Raw genomic sequence first — 23,914 nt, 5'->3', positions numbered from 1 at the left:
TCTGGAACGAGAGTATGGCGTGGTGAGACTGCCACAAAACAAATGATCTTATATTTTAAAACACCACTAATCTTATGAAGTTAATTTATAAAATGAAAATTGAACGTTTCTTTTCTCAATTTATTTATGTTGTTAACTCGCTGGGAGAGAGAGTACTCCCTTGAAGCCTCAAAGGACGAACTCGAGCTGCCTTGTTTCGAAGCTCCTTTGAGCTAGGTGTCCTTTGGCGCGTCCGTGTGGCAGCGCGCGTTCGTCCTTAGAGTAATGGAGCATTAGTTCAAAGTACCTTTACAATGTCCGTGTGACAGGGGTATAAGTATGGATAAATATTTCTATAATTTCTCTGAAATGTTGATCAGTCAAATTACTTCTCTTCTCAAAAAGCATGAAAAAAAATGGCACGCTTGAACACATCTAGACATTCCAGTGATGTCTGCTGTTTCCTCAGACTCCTTAAGTGCAGTCTGCCTGTGCCCCAAAGAAGTGAATGTTTGTCGAACGTACTTTGTATGCACCGGATGTTACAAGGAAGATTTTAAGTAATTTTCAAAAACAAAGTTTGCGGCATGGTATTCCCAGGGTTGGCGGACGCAAGAAAACCGGTGAATCATCTTCACTAGTAAGACAGTTAACTAATTTTCAATAATTCGCTTTCTAACTATTTGGGTTAGGCATCTAGTTGAAAGCAGAGCCTTGTATTTGGCCGTGAGTAGCCGCCATGCGCTTTTAAAATTTTGAAACGAGATAACCCCCGCTGCTGCAAGTAGACAAAATTGGGCTTTTTCGACTGGTTACGTGCACTGGTGGGGTGCTTTGCCTGCATGCTTCCGAAAGCCCATGTATTTTCGCACGATGCAGCCAAAATTCGTCGAACCAAAGCGGCGAGGGTAATCGTGTTTTCTAGATCCCAAAAACTGAAATGGCGTTTAATTAAATGCCGGCTGCAAATCTCTAATTGCAACCAGACACCCAACTCTAGCAGTTAAAAAGTTAGTTCTTGGAAATTAGTTAACTATGTAACTAGTCAAGATGATTCACCGGTTTTCTTGCGTCCGACAGCTCTGGCAATACCATGCCGCAAAATCCACTTTTTGCCTCAGAAATCCTATTTTTGAAAATTAATTGAAGTCTCCCTTGTAACGACCGGCATATACTGGCTCCTGGGCCATCACATTTAAATAGAGTGATGGATAATTGCACAGGGGCGTGGCCGATAAACAGCACCTTGCTGCTGTTTTGCGTCGTGTCCATAGCCGCTACCGCGGTGCTATCTTAACAGGACTCGTACAGGCATTGATCTTGTTGGCAGGCAAAGTTTTATTACTGATGCAATGACAAATCATGGCAGCACTTGCGAACGTTAAGGATTTTAAGGAGCAACAAGGAGGAGCAGTGAGGGCGACATTACTTTCAGAACACAGCAACAGGGACCAATCATGTCAACTCACGCAACTCGACAGTTCACTCGATGCCGTCTAGAGGCTACTCGGCCTAAGGACATCGCGGCGTCACTTCAAAATCTTTGCATTCTTTATCGGGATCGACATGAAAGAGCAGTACTCGTGAGACATGCACTCAGCGCTCGGACCCGTCGACGCGGAAGCGCCGTCGTCGATTCCACTTGTCTCGGGACTCACGGTGACCGTAGAAGGCTTACCATTACAGGTGGCAAAGCAGTAGTCTACGTGTGGCCGCACCTATAGCTTTTTCCTCTTCGGAAAGAAGCGGTTTCAGAGCCGCAAGTTGCTGGACAAGTTCGTCCACAGAGATGCTGGTGTGGAAGGAGAACCAGCCGCCGCGGGACGACCAGCGGCGTTCTGCTGAACGCTACCAACGGCGCCGCCGACGCCGCGTTCTTGGCTCCCATGGTGACACTTGCCTCCGGTTTTATCTGGACGACCAATGTAGCGATCGCTGAAGGCACCCATGGCGCGGATATCTTCTCTCGGGATCCTCACGGGGCGGTGGCTGCAGGACACCTCGAAGTGCGTCAGGACGTCCACAAGCTTGTCCTGGTACGGACAGCCATAATCAACATTAAAGCAATGGACTCGCATATTCAGCACTAACTCAAGGCTGGCGCGTTTTACAGCAACCATGGAATTGTAAGTGAAATACAACCCATCTTTCTGGCATCTATATAAATTTTCCGGATAGGTACCACTGAGTCGCCGGGATAACATCATTGCCTTTATTAGGCAATATTTGCACACGATGTGGCCACACGGAAGATTTGTTGGAGTCTCCGGCAGCTCCTCGCACACTGAGCACAGCCAGAAGCGGGGTATGGGATGCGCGAACTTGATCCGCCGGCGGTCGAGGCTGGGGCCGAAGCCGTAAAGCGTGCACCAGTTGCCGCATGCCAGTGACCTTTCCTCGTAGATCCGCCTCGGCCGCTCGTACTGTATCCCTGCGGAGTGTAGTCGCTGAGTACGGAGGTGCCTCCTGTTTCGCGTAGACATCATGTTGTTGTTGTCGTTGTCGGTCCTGTCACCGAGGGCGCTGGACTTCCCTTCCGCAGATCAACGAACTGTGCAAGCATTATCCGGCACCAGTATCACGCCCGAAAAGAGAATGCGACCCCAGTTGTCTGCATCGGTATGCATTACTGGGACGATCGCTACCCACGTTCACCGCTGCGCAGTAGCTCCCGAGGAAGATTTATGCGAGGACGCAGACGACGTGGGTGCGCCCCTTGGCTCTGTCGTCGATGGTGTGGCTCTCACGCGGGGGCTGCCGGGATGGTTGCCTGCCAGATAAGAGGGAGTCTATAGGGAGTCGGGGCCAAGATGACCGAAAACAGAGAAAGCCCTAACAAAGGCTAGCGAGTTGTGATTCTTGTGGGGGTGGAGTGGAAAGGGGGAGACCACGCCTCTATTTATTTCTCTCTTCTAAAGGGGATGGTCGTGGCACTGTGGGGGAGAGGGGGGGGGTTGCGTGAGAGGAAGAAGGGGAAGTGCTCGTAACGCCCCGAGTCGCGGGGGAGAGGGTGTTAGAGTGAGCGAAGGAGCCAGGCCAGACGGATGAGAGGGTAGGAGGGGAGAGAGAAAAAAAGAGGTAGTGTTTGGGATAGATGGCAAAAGGAAGGTGAAAATAGGTAGTCAACAGATTAGGAGCAGTGGACTTTTGGCCACACCCCTTGGGCATTTCTCGGTTATTTTTTATTTCGCTGCTGGGTTAGGCAGCCTCGGTTTGTGCCTGAACTAGCTTAATGCCCTCATCCGACACTGTTCTTTCAGGACCTCACACCTACTCTAGGCGTCTCTGTGGCAAAGATACGTCGTAAAAGAAAAAAGTAAAAGAAGAGCTGTGCACAGTGTCAACAGCACAGGCGTTTGCGACCGCTTCGGAAGAGGTCTCCGGTTTACAACAATCGAGGGCCACGGGGATCGCGTGGCTATTTTATTTTTCGTGGCTTGGAGCTCTTACAGGTCCCCTCAGCCCTTTACTGCACACCTCGAAATTCTTTCTGTTGTCTCGAGAGGTGGAAGGAGCCAGCACCAGGTGGGGCCCCTCGATGCGCGCCCTAAGGTGCCCAAGGTTTGTATGTAGGAATATTGGGGGGGGGGGGGGGGGGGGCTTTTGTGATGCATAGTCGGCCGGACTATGGGTCGGCAAGCTAGGAAAGTCAAGGTGGACGGGGACGGTTACACACGACGACTTGTAAAACCGGTGAGCTCAGATATGGCTCGTTTCGCTCTAAAACAACTTTTCCCGATGTTGCTTCTTGGGCGTGGCTCCGAGAAACGCGATGGTGATCGATCTGATGATTTTCGCCCAGGACCATGCGGAGTGGACCCAGGTATCAGCTGGTTACAATCAGCAACGGTCGCCTGGTTGGATTATGGGACCCGAGAGAGCAGAGACCTGAAAGAAGCCGCTGCAGCGAGCGAGCGGCAGTTATCTTCCCCAATTGTCGTGACCATGTTGGGGGAACAAAGGGGCCTCGTTCCCTGTGGAATATGGCGTGCCGAGTACAGCGACAGGCTAGCGGTCATCGTCCGCAATCTTCGCTAGCATCTCAATGGAGAAACGACCCCTTTCTGCTTCTCGACCCGACCTTGGGATCTAGCCTGGCGCGTCGGCTGTCATCTAAGGAAGAACAGGTGTCAGCAGCGCGTCAGAACCTTCGGCTGGCCAGATAACATCGCCTTCCGCAGTCGACGTGAACGCGACGGCATCCTCCTCTCTCCCAGGCTTGACATGTGACGACGGCGTGTCCCTATGTGCGGTGGTGTGAGTTTGTGCGCATGAATGAAAGTTTCAGGCCACTTGCACCCCGCAAAGGCGTCCTCAACCTAGGGAACTTAGGGACGAAGAACTGTATAAAACTGGACAGCGTATGCAGTGAAATTCATCCTCCATTCTGATCTTTGCGCTGGTCAAAATGTAAATGAGCATAGTGCACAGCTTTCTTTTTAACGGAGTCCGACAACGTCTTTACGAGCCGGGACCTGCGGCGCTTAACGAGTCACCCTACACAAGGGGCCCTCCATCTCTAGTAACGCCCATTCGCCATTGCAAGTCGCACTGAGTGTCTTCTCAGACAAACTATCCAGCTCCCAGTACTGCCTGAAGTTTTTGAAAGCGTGTAATGTGCCTCTCATCATATTATTCGAACCCATTCGTTCGTCTAACGGTCATTTAAGGGAAAAGTTTTCCATCGGGCATGACTACTCTATCTGGAAAAAAAAATAAATTCGATTTCATTCAGTACAATGAAAATTTGTTGTGATTTTTTTGCGTTGCGCGTCCCACGACACAAACAATCCTCGATTTCAAATCTCCGCCGTCGAAACTACACTCGTTGACAATTTGCATTCATTGAAACTTGTGAATTCGCTCTCCACAATCGTCGAAATTGCACGCACTAACCCTGCGGTTTTGCCGGGCTTATTAATTCGTCGCGGAAGAGGATCGAATAAAGTTAATTTAGCAAGCGTTTATCAAGCGTTAGCTATTCTACCACTGCTGCTGTTAGTCATGCTACCTCCGTGACTTATCTTCCTGCGTCAGCCTGACATCACGAGGCGCTCTTGTATCCTCCCAGCGACCTCTAGCTGGCAAAGGTTGCAATGTGCGTTAATTAAGTTATACCGCTGAGAAGACGGGTAGAATAGAAAATAACCGGTGTGGCCATTTAAGCTCGGCCTTAATAAAGGGCTACTGAGGCGGTTCCAAATTCTGCTAACCTAGTTGGGTGCTGAAGAAGACGCGTTGTTGATCCCGTCTGTCAAGTTATTTTTTTCTATTTTGGGTAAAACACCCGCGCAATTCCCTATTGAAGGCGCGGCGTTCAAATCTCCCGCGTCCCGTGCAAGCTGGGGAGAAGAGAACAGGTGAGTGGAAAACCTCTTCCATGCTGGCCGACGTGACGTTGAGGAAACACTTCACAGTATTTTTCATTGAAGTTTACACAGATTCTTGCTGTCATTATAATTCGGAGCATGCACCCTAATATGGCAAAAGTATTTTTTTAATCGAAGGAAGGTATGAAAATGTACCATATTTGTTGTTTTTTGTTTTAAATAACATCTCGCTCTCGGAAATTCCGAAAAAGCCGTTTTATTTCTTTCCTGTTCTTTTCATGAAACGGCGTTATTGAAGTAACCTCAGACGCGCTTTGTTTGCGTTATTTTCTTTGTGTTCTTTTGTTTGCTATTATTGCTGTTTCTGTTTCATCCCCTATCTTGATTGCATATGTTTCGCTTCATGTTGCATGCTGCCCTGTGTGTAGGGGCCGAGGCGCTCGTCAAGCCACATCTTACTGGCTTTTTTCCCTCGACCCTCTCCATGTGTACATGGAAAATAAAGAATTGAATTGAAATGTCTAGTATCTATAATAAATGTTAGAAGTGGTTAAACTGCGTACATCGAAGTAAAAAAGAATACTAAATTTGCGAAAAATGCGTTAAGAGCAAAAACAGTTGTTAATTTCACCCTAACGAGGTTCATGTAAAAATACCAACAATAGCGGGTCACGTAGAAAATCAATTCCTTTAATTTCTGATATTTTTATCGTGGTGCTTTTTTTTTAAATGAGAAGAATTTTTTGAGTTGACCTATTGCGTAGCAAGTTGCGTCGCCTCTTTAAGCCTCTTCAACGCAGAGCACGGCACTACTTTCAGTCTGGTCAGACGAAATGTAGAGTTCTTGTCTTAAGTGAGGTTTGCACTGCAGGCAAGCATGGCAACGCTGAGTAGTCGAACAGGTATTCGTGGGAAAAGATTTTCTTAACGCTCCCAGGGCGGCACATGCCCAAGTGAGCTATAGTTGTTCGGTGTGGTTCTGTCGCAATCGGTCATTCTTGTCAGCGCCATGGCAGACGTAAGCACCAGCATGAGCTTGTGAGACGCCGATCAGGAAGTAACCAGAAGGATCCGGTGTTGAAGCCATCCGCGAAGCAGCAGCACCACGTCGTGGTACCTGACCCTTGTGGCCGTCAGAGGCTCATGCCCGGTTGTTCCCGATGTGATGTATTGGTTGTATTTTATTGTATTTGGCAGACGGGCCACTGTGCTGGCGACGCACCTACGCGCGAGCGGGCCGCGTTCTCCGCCAGCGCATCTCGCCTCAGCTTTGCACTTCGTTCCTTCACATCTGATCCGAGGCGCTCGCTCTTCGGGATCTTATTCGGATATAAATAAAAGACTTGTGATACGCCTGCCATGCCAGCTGGTTATCCCTCCTCGTGGTCCATGCGAGAGAGCACGCTGAATACCCTTGTTTTGAAGCGCTGGCAGTGTTGCGAGCTGCCAGCGGGGCCTCAAGTTTGACCTTGAATGTAGCTAGAGGTCAAACAAGAAAATCACACCTGTCTCACATAACTGTGGACACCGGAACCGCGCCCGTAAGGGAACGAAAATGAAATGAAAGTGGGTTTTAAGGAACAAAAATTACGCCAGCCCCACATATATCGGTGGACACATGAACCGCGCGGTAAGGGAACGGGAAATGAAAGTTGCTTTTATGGAAAGGAAATTACGCCTGTCTCACATATCTCGGTGGACACCCGAACTGCTCCGTAAGGGAAGGAAAATCGAGGTTGCTTTTAACTAAACACGCCTGGTTAAAACTGCGCTTTCCTTTCCCTAAAAAAAATTTATTTTTCAATTTGCCTTTATGAAGTTATCTGCAGAGTTTGGGCGTCATTTGGAACCGAATTTGGTTCCATATCTCCGCATCCAACGACCAATATTACAGTTGTAAATATCATTGAAGCTATATAAAATGTATACGGTCTTGTGTGAGCTCCTTTGAATGTCGTTTCGATGAAAGCAAAGTGTTTAACAAATAAAAAAATGTGTGGAAACCGCCAGTCGCTCGACCACAAACGTAGCCAGGGAGATGCAGCTTTTCGCTTTCGACCAGGGTTAACCAGAGCTAAAATACCAGCAACTCTTTCTTTTCTTGGCAGCCCCACACCAAAGCGGGTCTGTTCTAACGTCGAAAGCAAGTACGACCTCGTTTATTGCCTACCATCCGCCGAATGTCACGCGATATCTTCGTTAGCTCCGGCCCTAAAAATGTACGACAGGGCACGACGGGAAACTCAAGTTCTTCTCTGGCGATAAGTGCCGTTCCATGCAAGGCGGCGTGCTGTGCGGTGAAGAGGCGTTGAAAGACGACGGAACTTGCAGCGCGAGAGCTCAAATTGAAAAATTGCTTTCTCGCTTTCAACAAAAACTACCTCGATAAAAATTTCAGACATGAAAGGCAACAAACGGTTCTACGTAAGGCGCTTTTCTTTGCATTTCTTCTTGAAACACCTGAGGGTGAAATTAACGACTGTTCATGGCTCAAAACGCACTTTTTGCAAGTTTAGTATTTTTTCTTTGATGTACGCGGTTTCATTATCTGTACTATTTATTACAGATGCTAGACATACAAAGAAACAAAACGACCTTTCCCGAATTTCCGAGAGCGACCTGACATTTAAAACCAAAAACGACAAATATGCTACATTTTCATACATTTCTTCGACTTTTAAAAATACTTACTCCGTATAAAGATTCATGCTTCGAATTGTAATGAAAGCCAGAATCGGTACAATGAATAAAATTGTGACGTGTTTTTTAAAATTTGAATTTTTTATTAATTATTGAGCAGTTCCTGGTTTCTCGGCTTATCTAAATATTCAAACTACCCTCACTTCACGAAAAACATTATTTCGGAAAAAGTGCTTCAGGCTCTAATTACGAGTATTAGTATTAGTATAAGCACGCCTTTGCTTCAAGTTGTCGCATTCCAGATGTGATCGGCACCGCAGGAAGGCCAGACTGACTGGAGGGGTTCGAACAAAGCGAAAGCCACCTGCCCCATTGTGGCCACACTGCGGAAGTTCTTGCACGAGGAGTGAAACTAGCAGTCGGCCACAAAGAAGGGCGCAATGCTACCACACGAAACGCACCAAAACGGGCTCCTGGGAAAAAAAAGAAGCGGAGGGAATTCCAGAACCGAGAAGGGAATGCACTCAGGCAATTTTTTCACACCCAATCGGTCTCCCCTCGCATTCCACTTGGCAAGTGCTGCTCAGGTGCTGGAGACCCGCGGCCGGGGTGCAGAACGAATCATTTTCACGGGGCGTCTGGAGTTGGCAGGGGTCAGGGCGCAGTTATGACCTTCGGTTTTTTTCGTGTCGCCGCTGTTAAAGCCACTTTTGGTCTGCGACCGCGCAGGGCGCGGATGAAAAATGAAATCTGCGATCTGCCCTCCACGCTGCCGCTGCACGGGCGGCATATTTCTGCTATAAAGGACAATTCGCTCTTGTTTTTCACTAATTTTGGATCGATATTCGAGTACGCAGCATGAAAAACTGTAGGACACCGTTACAAACTCGATATTCCAAAAAGCGCTTCAGACATGCCCCTGTAAGGGCACGGCGCGATAGCGTTAGTGGGTAATGCACATATATGCGGAGTCATTCTCGCTTTTCATACACCTCTGGGAGCCTCCATGTTGGCACATGGTCGACACTGCATACTGTTGTAGTCCAGCACACCGCTGCTACCAGTTGTCGCTTTCAACGTTCGTCGACGCCTTTGTGACCGAAAAGACGCGGCCGGAGAGGAGTAGCGAGAGCCGGCGAGTGCTGAAGAGAGAGCCTGTACAAGCTTAATTCACATTGTTTAGATCAATACGTGAGATAAAAGAAGGAAACAGATGGCACATGAGATACATGCGGTAATAGAAGTGTGCGGTAATATTAGTCTGTACGCAATCGTTTGAGGTCACAAAAGCAGCTGATAATGTTACAATGCAAGTCCAGGAAGAACCTAGCGCCCGATCTTTTGTCTGCACCCAGTGTGTTTGACCGGCCCCGACCTTCTCACACTCCCGTACCTTTTCTTCGCACCGAACACGCACTGATAGGATGGAGGGTTTTTATTATGGCCTCGTGAAAGGACTCCACATCCATCACAAAAAGACAAAAACCGCGAAGAAGTCGGTCGCGGCACCCAAACACCCGTGTTTATCCGTGCACATGTCTGAAAGTGCGAGAGGCAGCACACCGGTTAGTAAACATGACCGCCTTAGCAGCGATCTGGCTGGCGTGACGTCACGTGCAAGCTATCTATAGATAAGAGTTAATATTCCCAGTTTACATTAAACATGCAGCTGTACGTGGAGTTAACTGCTAGATAAAGATGCTTTCGACAATGCTCGCCTGACAGCGCTATCACCATTCCGTTCTTTTCGTCCATCTATCCTTCCACTGGGGAAGGAATTCAACAGAGTAAGTACGCATAAATATTTCTAGAGTTTCTCTGAAATATTGATCAGTCAACTTCCCTTCTCGAAGAGCAGGAAAAGAAACAACCTCGACCACAGCTAGACACACCAGAGATGTCTGCTGTTTCTTCAGACTCCATAAGTTGAGTGCGGTGCGCTCCAAAAATGTGCCTGCTTGTCAAGCCTAGTCTGCATATACCGGATGTTCCAAGGAAGGCTCTATGTACTTTTCAAAAATACGGCTTTTGCGGCTTGATATTGCCAAGTGTGACGGACGCAAGAAAACCAATGAATCATCTTTACAAGTAACATAGTTAACTGATTTTCAATAATTAGCTTTCTAACTATTAGTGTTCGGTGTCTAGTTACAATTAGAGACTTGTAGCCGACCGTGAGCAGCCGCCATGTGCTTTTGAAGTTTTTAAAAGGCGATCACCCTCGCCGCTGCAAGTAGACAAAATTTGGCTTTTTCGACTGGTTACGTGCACTGGTGGGGTGCTTTGCCTGCATGCTTCCGAAAGCCCATGTATTTTCGCACGATGCAGCCAAATTTTGTCGAGCCACAGCGGCGAGGGTAATCCCGTTTTCGAAATCCCAAAAACTGGAATGGCGTTTAATTAAAGGCCGGCTGCAAATCTCTAATTGCAACCAGACACCCAACTCTAGGAGTTAAAAAGTTAGTTCATGGAAATTAGTTAACCATGTAACTAGTCAAGATGATTCACCGGTTTTCTTGCGTCCGACAGCTCTGGCAATACCATGCAGCAAAATACTTTTTGCCTAAGAAATCCTATTTTTGAAAATTATTGATGTCTTCATTGTAACACCCTGCCTATACTAGCTCTTGGGCCATCACATTTAAAGAGAGTGATGAAACACTGCACAGGGGCGTGGCCGATAAAGAGCACCTTGCTGCTGTTTTGCGTCGTGTCCATAGCCGCTACCGCGGTGCTATCTTAACAGGACTCGTACAGGCGTTGATCTCGTTGGCTGACAAAGTTTTATTACTGATGCAATGACAAATCATGGCAGCACTTGCGCAGGTTGCGGATTATAAGGAAGAACAAGGAACAGCGAGGGCGACATATTACTATAAGAACACAGCAACATGGACCAATCATGTCAACTCACGCACAGCGATTGTTCACTCGATGCCGTCTAGGGGCGACTCGGCCTAAGGTCATCGCGGCGTCACTTCAGAATGTTTGCATTCTTTATCGGGATCGACATGAAAGAGCAGTACTCGTGAGCCATGCACTCGGCGCTCGGATCCGTCGACGCGGAAGCGCCGTCGTCGGATTTGGTTTCATATCTCCGTTGTAAATATCACCGGAGCAATATAAAATGTATATACTGTCTTGTGTGAGCGCCTTTAATGTCGTTTCGATGAAAGCAAAATGTTTAAGAAATAAATAAAGTGTGGAAACCGCCAGTTGCTCGACCACAAACGTAGCCAGGGAGGTGCAGCTTTTCGCTTTCGACCAGAGTTTACCACAGCTATACTACCAGCAATTTTTTCTTCTCTTGGCAGCCCCGCAGCAAAGCGGGTCTGTAGTAACGTCGAAAGCAAATACGATCTCGTTTATTGCCTACCATCCGCCGAATGTCACGCGATGTCTTCGTTAGCTCCGGCCCTAAAAATGTACGACAGGGCACGACGGGAAACTCAAGTTCTTCTCTGGCGATAAGTGCCGTGCCATGCAAGGCGGCGTGTTCTGCCGTGAAGAGGCGTTGAAAGGCGACGCAACTTGTGGCGCGAGAGCTCAAATTCAAAAACTCTTTTCCCGCTTTAAACAAAAATTACGTCGATAAAAATTTCCGAAATGAAACTCAACAAACGGTTCTACGTAAGCGCTTTTCTTTGTATTTTTTTCTTGGAAAACATGAAGGTGAAATTGACGACTGTTTATGGCTCAAGACGCCCTTTTTGCAACTTTAGCATTTTTCTTTGATGTACGCATTTTCATTATCGGTAACATTCATTATAGATACTAGACATACAGAGGAACAAAACGGCTTCTTTCGAATTTTCCAGCTCGAGCTGATGTTCAAACTCAATAATAATAATAATAATAATAATAATAATAATAATAATAATAATAATAATAATAATAATAATAATAATAATAATAATAATAATAATAATAATAATAATAATAATTGGTTTTTCGGGAAAGGAAATGGCGCAGTATCTGTCTCATATATCGTTGGACACCTGAACCGCGCCGTAAGGGAAGGGATAAAGGAGGGAGTGAAAGAAGAAAGGAAAAAGGAGGTGCCGTAGTGGAGGGCTCCGAAATAATTTCGACCACCTGGGGATCTTCAACGTGCACTGACATCGCACAGCACACGGGCGCCTTAGCGTTTTTCCTCCATAAAAACGCAGCCGCCGCGGTCGGGTTCGAACCCGGGAACTCCGAATCTGTAGCCGAGCGCCCTAACCACTGAGCCACCACGGCGAGTTTTAAAATCAAAAACGACAAAAATGGTACAATTTCATACTTTTCTTCAAATTTTTAAAAATACTTATAGCGTATAAAGTTACATCCTTCGAGTTATAATGAAAGCCAGAATCTGTTCAATGAAAAAAATTGTGACGTTTTTCTAAAAATATGACTTTTTCATTATATATTGAGCAGTTTCTCGGCTTTTCTAAATATTCAAACTGCCCTCTCCTCCCGAAAATTTCTTTTTTTTCGGCAATGGTATTTCAGGCTTTCATTACGCACATTAGGATAAGTTTCCATGAATTTTTTGCACAAATTCGAGATGGTCGAGCGCAACGTCTGGGACGTTTGGCGTGAAATGACTCTGCACGGAGCTAGAGTGACTCAGCGACGGGACGGGCAGAAAGCTTCGGCGCGTGGCTGCACCTACGTGTTTCCTTTTTTCACGCAAGGCATCTGTGGTAATCGTGGCGTAACCCATCACCGGCACGATTATTTGCGTGCAGACAGACCACAGTTGTGTCGGAGGTCGTGGTAGCTCTGCGAGATGCTTTCGCGCATGGCACGCGCCTGACATGCTCACGAAGGCAAGTTTCGCTCTCTTCACCACAGGCGCGACTACTGAACGCATGCGGCATGCCGAGCAAGGTCCGGCTCGACGCGTCCAAGCAAGCAAGCATCGAAGCTTTCATTTGCGACATATTTTTTTTTTTTTGCACCGATTGCTTCATCGTCACTTATCATAGCCACGCGATCAAAATGAAAACTTTCAACGGAGGTCTGTCTGTTTTTGGGATAAAAATTGAGAAATTAGCACCGACCAAGTTCTTGCAACAAAACAGGGATGTTTCTAAACCTTATTCGGTTTCTTCGTCAATGTGTGGCAGCGGGCGAGTTTCAGCTTTGCAGTTAAACACGCACGTAGTTGACCGCCAGGTCACTGAACTTAACTGTGGATCCAAAAAGGGGGAAGAGTTCCGAGAGAGCAATTAATATATCCCGGCGTCTGCTTAACGTGCCATGACTGAAGCGGCAGCATTGTGAGCGATTTGGCTAGATCTCCAGCGCAATAGTTCCCTCAAAGTCTATATCGTGCGATCACAAGCCTCTCATTGCTCGGATATTCAACTTCGCTCACTTTGACGTCAGCTTTGTGCTGCTTCATCCTTAATCCTTTGGAATGATGGTCTTTCGGACGGGTCGGCAGGCGTCCGATTCCTTTAACCGGCTGGAGTATTGTTCGAACGCTTTCCTTTCCCAGAATACGAGTCTGTTTCGCTGACGCGTTCTATGCTTGCAATGCGTGTGCGCGTCCTTCCCGCCGATGCATGCTTGACCCAGGCTTAGAACTGTTTTGGTTGCGTCTTTATTTCGGTTTCAGGTGATACCTGGAATATACGAACTGGGTGTCTATTCTTTGGAGGTCAGCGAAAGAATAATAATAATAATTGGTTTTTTTGGGGGAAAGGAAATGGCGCAGTATCTGTCTCATATATCGTTGGACACCTGAATCGCGCCGTAAGGAAAGGGTAATGGAGGGAGTGAAAGAAGAAAGGAAGAGAGAGGTGTCGTAGTGGAGGGCTCCGGAATAATTTCGACCACCTGGGGATCTTTAACGTGCACTGACATCGCACAGCACACGGGCGCCTTAGCGTTTTTCCTCCATAAAAACGCAGCCGCCGCGGTCGGGTTCGAAAGAATAGCCTCCATAATCGCTTTTAATCGCTTTTAGATCATAGCGGAAATCTGCGATCTGCCCTCCTCCCCGCCGCGGTGGCTCAGTGGTTAGGGCGCTCGACTACTGATCCGGAGTTCCCGGGTTCGATCCCGACCGCGGCGGCTGCGTTTTTATTATTATCTGCCCTCCACGCTGCCGCGGCACCGGCGGAATATTTCTGCTAAAAAGGACAATTCGCTCTTTTTTTTGCTAACTTTCGTTCGATATTCGAACACGCAGCATGAAAAACTATAGGACACCGTTACAAACCCGATATTCACAAAAAATGATTGGGTCCCTGTAAGGGTATGCGACGCCAGAGCGTTAGTGGGTAATGCACATATATGCCGAACTAGTGATTCTCGCTTTTCATAGACTTCTGGGAGTCTCCATACTATTCCTGGCACATGGTCAACACTGCATGCTGTTGCAGCCCAGCACACCGTTGCTACCAGTTGTCGCATTCCAGATGCGATCGGCACCGCACTAAGGCCAGACTGACTAGACGGGTTCGAACAAAGCGAAAGCCATGCACCTGCTCCATTGTGGGGACACTGCCGAAGTACTTGCACGAGGAGTTAAACTAGCAGTAGGCCACAAGGAAGCGGGCAATGCTACCACACCAAAGGCAGCAAAACGCGTGCCTGGGAAAAAAAGAAGCGGAGGGGACTCCACAACCGAGAAGGGAATGCACTCAGGCATTTTTTTTCACACCCAATCGGTCCCCCTCGCATTACATTTTGCAAGTGCTGCTCAGGTGCTGGAGACCCGCGGCCGGGGTGTAGAACGAATCATTTTCACCCGGCGTCTGGAGCTGGCATTGCTCAGCGCGCAGTTATGACCTTCGGTTTTTTGTCGTGTCGCCGCTGTTAAAGCCACTTTTGGGCTGCGACCGCGCAGGGTGCGGATGAAAAATGAAATCTGCGATCTGCCCTATGGAGGAAAAACGCTAAGGCGCCCGTGTGCTGTGCGATGTCAGTGCACGTTAAAGATCCCCAGGTGGTCGAAATTATTCCGGAGCCCTCCACTACGGTACCTAATTCTTCCTTTATTCTTTCACTCCCTCTCTTATCCCTTCCCTTACGGCGCGGTTCAGGTGTCCAACGATATATGAGACAGATACTGCGCCTTTTCCTTTCCCCAAAAAACCAATTATTATTATTATTATCTGCCCTCCAGGCTGCCGCGGCACCGGCGGCATATTTCTGCTATAAAAGACACTTGTGAACACTTGTTTTTGACTAATTTTGGCCCGATATTCGAGCACGCAGCTTGAAAAACTGCAGGACACCGTCACGAACCCGATATTCACAAAAAGTTCTTCAGACATGCCTCTGTAAGGGCGCGGCGTGATAGTGTTAGTAGGTAATGCACACATATGCGGAACTAGTCATTCTCGCTTTTCATAGACCCCTGGGAGCCTCCATGTTGGCACATGGTCAACACTGCATGCAGTTGTAGTCCAGCACACCGTTGCTACCAGTTGTTGCATTCAACGTTCGTTGACGGCTTTGGGACCGAAAAGACGCGGCCGGAGACGGAGTAGCGAAAGCCAGAGAGTGCTGAAGAGAGAGCCTGTACAAGCTTAATTCAGATTATTTAGATGACTACGTGAGATAAAAGAAGGAAACAGATGGCACATGGGATACATCGTCTTTTGAGCATAAGCATGCAGCGGTATTTAGGCCCCCTCATGTCGTCATGAGCTCCCCAACTGGGAAATCTCTGCACTGCATGATTGTCCACGTAGGGATCCCCCAAATCGACTTGGGTTGCCGACCACCGTAAAAGCGGCACGGATTGATGGATGCAAATAGAAGCGTCCCGTCTTAAACGGAGTGGTGGCAGTTGCCACAATGCTCGCCTCTTTTTTTTATTCATTTTGGTTTAACTGCGTTGTAAAGTGTTATAAAAGTTCACCATTCTCTTTAAATACACATTCCTACTCGTCTAACATGACGGCACCTCTCTGCTTTTGAGCCACCACTCTTCCAATCGCTTTTTGCTAATCTCCACCGCAGATTTATTTACATGATGGTTGTTCTCTCTAAACCCTAGGGCCTCAAGAACAGTGACTTTGCCTACATCGATATCGGTATGGATGCGATCACATTTGAGTATGAGGTGTTCAATTGTTTCTACGGTTTACACAGAGCACACGTGTAATATTTCTCGCTGAATTTCTTTTTGTAGCTGGGCGTTCTAACACACTCGGACCTAGCGTTAAAGGGAACCTGAAGCAGTTTTCGAAAAAAATGAGTTCTCTACGTCATTTTATAGCTTTTAGTCCGCTGAAACAGAATACCTCATTCAAAAAGGGCGGAAATAAACGCAAAAAGTTGCTTTTTAGAAGAAAACGCGCCTCATTGCCTCAGGGCGTTGAGCGAACGCCGCTCTTGCCCGCGATTGGTCGCGACCGTCGTGACGTCGTCCACGGGGATCTCCGGCCGGCACCGACGGCGTTGCTGCGTAGCACGTGTTTTCGGGGGGCTTTTAAGGACTACGTTTTGGAAATTATGAAAAATTCAAGCAGTGTTGAACAGTTTGGACTTTCGCCATACATGTTCGAGCCATCAGCAGCTTCAGAAAACGGCGGAACCAACGACGCCGCGCAGTGCGCCGGCAGTGAAAGTCAAGTCGCGACATTTTCGCGTGTTGGAAATCTCGACTGGATGGATGGGTGGATGACAGCCTTTATTTCCATCGGAAATGAAGACCCCTTACTACTCACCGCCCCCGGCACGCAGGCCTGGAGGGCGGGGGCCCAAGCCTTCGTGACTAAATGTTAACAAAGATTTTATCTCTTCGCGGTATCAGCCGCTAGGTGGATTGGCTTGTTTCTGCCGAGCGGGTTCTTCGCTGCGCAGCAAGGCTTCCCAGCTTTCTCTGCTGTCAATATCTTCGTCTACTCCAGGGTAGTCAACGCATTCCCATATTCTCTGCTTCCGGGTAACCATGGAACCGCCGGACTGTCGGAACCTGGACGAGCGCGCGCAAACCTATTCCGAAACCGTTGAGAACTACAGACTAAACATAAAACTGGTGCCCCCGGCTGATAAGAAGCTAAGTAATAGACAAGCGACTGCGTGGCGGCGCCTGCAAGCTGGAAATTTCGTTAACCCAGTATGGGCATTTCACGTCCTACTAGGGTAACACGAAAACTAAATCTCGACTGATAGTATGTTTTGCGTGGGTGCATGCGCATGCATATGTTTTCTGCAGGTGCAAGTGGCATTAAAAAAAGTAAATTGCGCCGAAACGTTTCTGTGTACCGCTGCTGCATAAGGGCCTGACCACCAACTTCTCGTAACGCCTGTAAACATGATCTAATTCAGATCACCGGCACGCTTACACGAGTCGCGCGAGGTAAAGTATTTGTTTGTTCGTTTATTTATAGTTACTTGCCTAATAACCCCCGAAGGCCTTTTCGAACTACAAAAGAGTGCCAAACTGGATGAGTTGGAGTGGGTTCACTGCTGCACCGCAGCGCGAAGAGACGAGGCTCCGGGAGGAAGCTCCCGTGTGCGCTTTCCTTCATTCGCATATTCGGGCTACTGTTCAACCATGAAGCTTCTGCACTTACCCCCGTACGTTGATTTTTTTTTTGCGTGCTGAACATGCATTTGAACAATAATTATGGCTGAGTTTCGGAGCTCGCAGTGCTGCTCATCAAAACTAGTGCGGTGCGAGATATCGGTGCGAGATAACGAGCAGAATTGCTTGTGGCAGATATATGCGCACCGCTGCTCGACCACTTTGCCGTTCTGACTCAAGGACAAATTTGTATGAATTCTGGCGCCATTGCCGATCGTGAGCCGTGACCAAGCGATCATGAATGCAGATGTTTGCTTTGCTCAAGTATACTGGGCTCATATAATCGGTTTCTTGTTTAGTTAGGTGCAGCTGTATGCGCTGCGCGCTGATGAAAGATTAAGAGAATTGCTTGTGCGGCAATGAGGTGCAAGCAATCAGGAAAAAGCAAAAAGGCACACAGTGCGTAACGAGCTCAAAAAAGTTCAAGACTGTGTGCCTCAAAGACAGTGCTGGAAGTGGCCTTAGCTCAGCATGGATGTCAACCAGCTGGAAAAGGCAAAGAGTTTACAAACTGGTAATAAAGTAATATAACAAAAAGAGAAATATTGCTGCGCATATTTTGTGCAGGCAGTTTCGGCATGCTGCGTAAAACCAGGTTGTCTGGTTAACGTGGAAGAGGCGGGGGGAAAACCGACGGATTCTACAAAGCTGTGCGCTGAGCGCTGTTCGAAAGGAGTACCATGCCAAAAGTGGTTTATATACAGGCTTCAAGCATTACACGGAACGCCCGAACGAGAGAAGGTAAACGGCACTGGCAGAAGATTACGTTGATCTGTGGTTCGCCAAAGCGCGGGCCGCAGCGAAGCAAGCGCAGCCGGACGGCCGGCCGACTCTCCGTGAATGGCGTCACTTCCGCCAGTTCTCCCTCTCTGCCGTCCCCCCACCCGGCGCTTCCGGAAGCGGCGAGGGCGTGCCGGCGGCGGTTTCTAAGAAGCGATTGCAGCTCTGTTTGCGGATAGAATCGGGGGAAAAATTTACGCACATGATTTTGAAGGTCCTTTCTCCCCAACCACAGCGTTTCATGCGATTTGAAAACCGTATCAGCTTCCCTTTAAAGAGGCGCCATTTCCCTCCGAGCGGACCCCGTGATGAGGGCCCGTACTTCGACGGTGACGTCAATGATGGCATCGCGACGTTGCACTTCTTAGAGTGACGGTGAATCAACACAGAGTCGAAGCCGGCCCGGCTAGAAGTCGTGGGAAGTGGGTCTATTAAAAATAATAACAAACAAGGAAGGAAATAAATTTTTGCTAGTCCCGGCATGTGCCATCGATACTGAAGCACCTCAGCTGGGCAGCGGAAGTAAAGGATAGCAGGCAGAATGGAGAAATGAAATGAAACAGGTGAGGGGAGAGGAAGAAAGGACGGCTGGAACCGGGCGCTGACTGGTTTCACCATGAAGGCTCCTTCCAAGAATGGTCGCCCCTTCTGATGAGGTCGTCGGATTTCCATCTGCAGCGATCTTCGGAAAAGACACTTTCGTCTACTTGCAGCGTAGCTTTCAGTACCGGGGAGGACTGGGGCCTTTGTCTCCCCCTGCCACAGTCCGGATGTCCGCTGATTCTCGCTCTGTTGTGGCCGCCGCGTCGAAGTTGCTTGCAGGCGAGGTGGAGACCCATCCTTCTTTTTCAGAGAGAAATGGGAGACGCTGCTTCGTTGGCTTGTCGGGAGCCAGCTCCTAGCCATAGCGAGGAGGACCGCTTTGTTGCCAGTTCACGGGTCCCCGGTGACACGGCCACTCAACAGGCCGCCATGATTTGATGCGCAAGTAGCAGACGAACTCCTGCTCCACAGCATGTCTGCTCGCGTGTCGCGTTCAGATTGCTGCTTGCGATACGCGTGCATCGGAGATTCGGTCAGCAGTCTTCGGGTGCGATAGCCGCACTCAACTACGTCGTAAATGAACGCCACTTCGATTGGGCAGACGCACTTGTTAATGCTGCTCGAGGCGGTCGAGAACATGGGCGCTGCTACGAAAGTTGGTCGCTCGTTTAATTCACCTGGATTCGGGACCGAAGCTCCGATAAAGGTCAATGATAACAGTGTTTCCGTCAAACCGGAGAACCGCATGGCAGATTCGGGTACATTCACGGGGAAGAAATCGGCGATCCGGTGCTCCTTGTCCTTGCATAACCATGGACTGCGCATCGGCGGAGAACCCACAATTTCCGAGTTTTATTGCATACTTACCTTGATATAAGCCTCAGGTTTTAATCTTACCTGCGAACTTTTTGGACGAAGTGCATCCCAAACAAGCGCGGGGGCCACGAAAGTTTGTGTAAGAGTTCAATGAAAGGATGAGACCTCGTGGTGATTTCGACATTGGATTCTTGGAGCATACGTTTCGTTTTTCCGTAGAGTCGTGGTCACCCAGGCGGCTCTTTTTATATTGAACGACGTGAAATTGTGTTTGTGTCGGGTTGACACAGCGAGCTTCCGAGCTGGCGCAGCACTCCCTCCTAAACGGCACACTAATATTTGCGCCGTGCTGTCAACAGGCGACACGAACAAGAGACACGACACTGACGAAACGACCGGAATCAAGTGTCAGCTACGAGGCACTCTGGTGTCGAATTTTGTCAGCACGGCGCACAGTGCAAAAGTGAACCAGCTAGCCAGTTCGCTGCCTTATGAGCGGCCGTTGTGGCAATCTACGATCACCCATGCGTTTAAAAAAATCCGCTTCTCCAATGTGGTAGCAAGGTTTCGCAAGTCCGGTCGTGTGTGTGCGCTGTATGCAGACAACTCCCACACAAAACCTAGTCGATGCCTTTTCTCCGAGATTTACCTGGTGTGCCCATGCACCGCAGACGCCGTAGAGAGTGAGGGTATCACCGATATCTTCCACGCAAATGTGTACCAACTACATGGAGCTCTCCGGTTTGACCGAACCGCTGCTGTGATCGACCACTGTCCGAGCTTAGACCCGCGAATCGAGGAGACCCAAACCCGCGAACAACTTTCACCACTGCGCAAGTTTTCCCGACCGGCTCGAGCACCGCTAGCAAGCACAGCTGCCCAATCGAAGCGGTGTTTGTTTACGACGTAGTTACGTATGGCTATTGTACCAGCCGACTACAGGCAAAATCTCCGATGCACGCGGATTTCAAGTGGCAGCGCGATAAGCGAAGAAGACATCCTTGCGGAGCCGAAGCTCGTCTGCTATACGTGCACTTCAAACATGGTGGTCGGCGGCGTTCCACCGCAGCGCCGCGCGGCGGATGTGCTTCAGTGCTTACCACATTAAAGTTGTTGAAAGGTCCTCGAAGGCGCGAAAAGTCGGGAAACCACGTGCGCGGCCTGTGTCCAGTGCTTTAGTCTATGCCAGAACATTTAAAGTCATTCGAATGAATGGCATCACATCTAGCGTCATTATTCAGCTGCTATAAGGAAACATTTATTGTCATCACGTCTGAATGACTTTAGCCATTCAATGTGTTTGGAGAACATGTTTGCATTCGATCTCGCCCTGAATACATACTCTGGACGCCAGATACGCTACATATACAAGAAACCTGAAACGTCACATGCGCACCGGCAAAGTTAGAAATTGTATTTATAGAGCTGTGCAAAAAAAAAAAAATTAATATTGGCGCGAAATTATTCGCGCTTCAGGTTGTCTTGAATGATCATCAGCAGCAGCCAACAGTACCGACGGAGCGTCTCTGATCTTGGTTTTTGCTCCATGTACGTTAAGCGTGGAAAAACTTCAAGCTGGGAAGTAGTAAGTGTTTAATCAAAAATCAAAAATATAATAAAAAGAAGTTAAAAGAGTTTTGCTCACCCCGGCATCTGTCATCACTGTATCGGCGGCACCTGAGCTGCGGCAGCGGAAATAAAGGATAGGAGGCAGTATGAAGAATAGAAACGAAAGAGGTGAGGGGATAGCAAGAAAGGACATAGGGAGCAGTCATAATTACACTATTTACAGAGTCCAAATAAAGTTGTCCAGGTCGTGCCTTGTGGAGGAAGAATTTGTTTTATTGAAAACATTCGATATCTTTTCTAAGGCTTGGTGGAGTTGTGCGATTTTTGTATCAAAATAGAGAGAATTATGAGGAAAATTCAATCATTTATTTATCTTTCGCGTACCTCAAAGTTCTTGGACCACGTGTTTTTTTTGGCAAAGTCCGAACTTCAAAATATTGGAAAATTTCGAATTCTTTTGAATCGTTACGTGGATTTGAGCGATTCCGGTATCAAAATAAGGAGAGTACAAAGGAAATTACGGTCGTATAAATAGCTTTCGCGTACTTCAAAAGAAATTATTTTTTGACCGTTTTCTCAGAATTGGAAAATATGGAAAAAATTCGATATCTTCGGAAGGGCTGGATAGATTTGTGCGATCTTCGTGTCAAAATAGAGAAAATGATGAGGCAAATTCGGTAATGCTAATATATCTCGCGTGTCTAAAAATTTTTGGACGACGTTTTTTTTTGGCAGTTCGAATTTCAAAATATTTAGAAAATTCGATTTATTTTGAGTGGTTAACTGGATATGAGCGGTTCTGGTATGAAAATGAGGAGAGTAGAGAGGAGAATACGATCAAATAAATATATTTTGCTGAATGCAAAAGTTTTACCTTTTTTAGTCAGAATTTGAAAATGTCGAGAAAATTCGATTTCTTTTGATTGATTAGGTGGAGATGAGCGATTCTGGTATCAAAATGAAGAGGGTAGAGAGGACAATACAGTCAAATAATTATCTTTTGTGTACGTGAAAATTTTCCGACCACACTTTTTCCTTTAGTTGCCAAAAGTTGAAAATATTGGGAAAATACGATATCTTTTGACTGGTTGGGTGGATTTGTGCGAATCTGGTGCCAAAATGAAGAGAATCGAGAGGGCAATGCAGTCGTGTGTTTATCTTTCGCGTACATCAAATTTTCCGGACCACGTGATTGTTAAGAACAATACGTGTTCTTGTTTTCTTTAATTAAAGCCTAAATAATGAGGTAGTTAGAGTGACGGTGGTGTTGTTCGATAGAGGCCAAAAAGGCGGAGTCCTTGCAGTGTTTTCTCTTCGTGTGTCGCTAGTAAATGAAAAGTTATTGCTGTTTATTTGTCTAAATGGGAGTTTTGATTAGTGTTGTATAGCAATGTGTTCTCTGTGGTCAGTGGAAAAGTGTCGCGGAGAAGGTGGTGAGGAAAGGGTGGTCGAAGTGATGTTATAGAGAGTAGCAATATGTGTTGTTTAGTTGCGGAGCGGCAAAGATGGAAAAAGATGGAAGATTTCGAAGAAATTAATGGCTTTTTTAGGGTTTTTTGCCTGTAGTGTTCCTACCTCACTTTTAAGATACTACACATGAATTTTAACCATCGGTTTTGCGCATTGATGTCCTTAATTGTACTGCTTGTTTTTCACTAAGAGTCATTGCTATGATTTGCGAAAAGCATTATATTTCACAATATAGCGCCGAAAGAGACAATGATATTAAGATCAATATTGTGACAGCGGTATTACTGAGACTATAGCTAAAATTAGGAGACTACGGACTCCACTCTAGAACTCTACTACAACGGTACTATTATTCTACTACTTGACTTTATAGCCCTCTAACATTTCTATATTTTTCGTACCTCTATCATCGATTCCGAAACGTAAATGTCTTTGCAGTGTCTTCGAACCTTGATCAATCAACCAGTTCCTGACCTCGCAAAACTGAAAAAAAAGAAAACACAGCTTTCACTGACGTCAGTGAAAGAAATCCTGCAGGATATGCATGCTTCCACCTCGCTTATCAACCACCAGCTCCCGCAATCTGCTTGGTACGTGATATCAATTGGGTTGTATGCCTTATATCTGGTCGTTACAAACGCAGCGTATCTGCAGCGGCAAACATTCGACGGACACCAACCTTTTCTCACCACGGAATGTCCCAGTAGACCACAGCCAGTGACGGAAGGTGCGCTGAACACAGAGCAGAGGAGCTTGTATGTGGTGCGCGCATTGAACGCGCCAACTCTGACCGCGACAACCTCAACTTTCGAGTGTGTGGCACGCACTTCACGACAGGTGAATTCGCAATTTCGACTGCCGAGTACTTGAAATCAGCGAAACAAGAAAAGCATCAGCGATTAACCTGATTGTTTGCGTTCACATTGGTACCCCCCAAAGTAGCTTGGGGAGGTGAGGCCTGACTTCTCCTTCGGAGCAACGCCAAGCATGAAAATTCCGCATGACGCCACCGCTGAGTGAAAAACGACGCGATAGCAGTAGGTCGAGGTTCGGGCCGTGCGCCGATCTCTATGCCGCCGCAGCTGACCTCACAAAACAACATTTCTGTGAACAGCATTTTAGCATGCAAAAAGCAAGAAAGTGAACTAATATTTGCATTTAAGATTCGAGATAAGTTCATCAGCTCAAAAAAGCTTAAAATAAAAATTTTGCGCTGACCCAACTTCACCTTTCTCGAGCTGCGTTG

The 23,914-nt window shown here is 47.4% G+C and overlaps 1 long non-coding RNA gene across 1 annotated transcript; it reads right to left on the bottom strand.

Moving 5' to 3' along the window:
* Nucleotides 1–1,730: 1,730 nt before the first annotated feature.
* On the bottom strand, nt 1,731–23,914 carry LOC144127913 (uncharacterized). Its single transcript, XR_013313617.1, has 3 exons — nt 23,348–23,914; nt 21,275–21,311; nt 1,731–2,012 (listed from the first exon to the last, which is right to left on the bottom strand). It is a non-coding gene; the product is annotated as an uncharacterized LOC144127913 (long non-coding RNA).

Source organism: Amblyomma americanum, chromosome 1, assembly GCF_052857255.1.
Source record: "Amblyomma americanum isolate KBUSLIRL-KWMA chromosome 1, ASM5285725v1, whole genome shotgun sequence".
Taxonomy (NCBI): domain Eukaryota; kingdom Metazoa; phylum Arthropoda; class Arachnida; order Ixodida; family Ixodidae; genus Amblyomma; species Amblyomma americanum.
The sequence above is the reverse complement of the archived record's forward strand: the minus strand, read 5'-3'. Positions and strand labels throughout refer to the sequence as shown.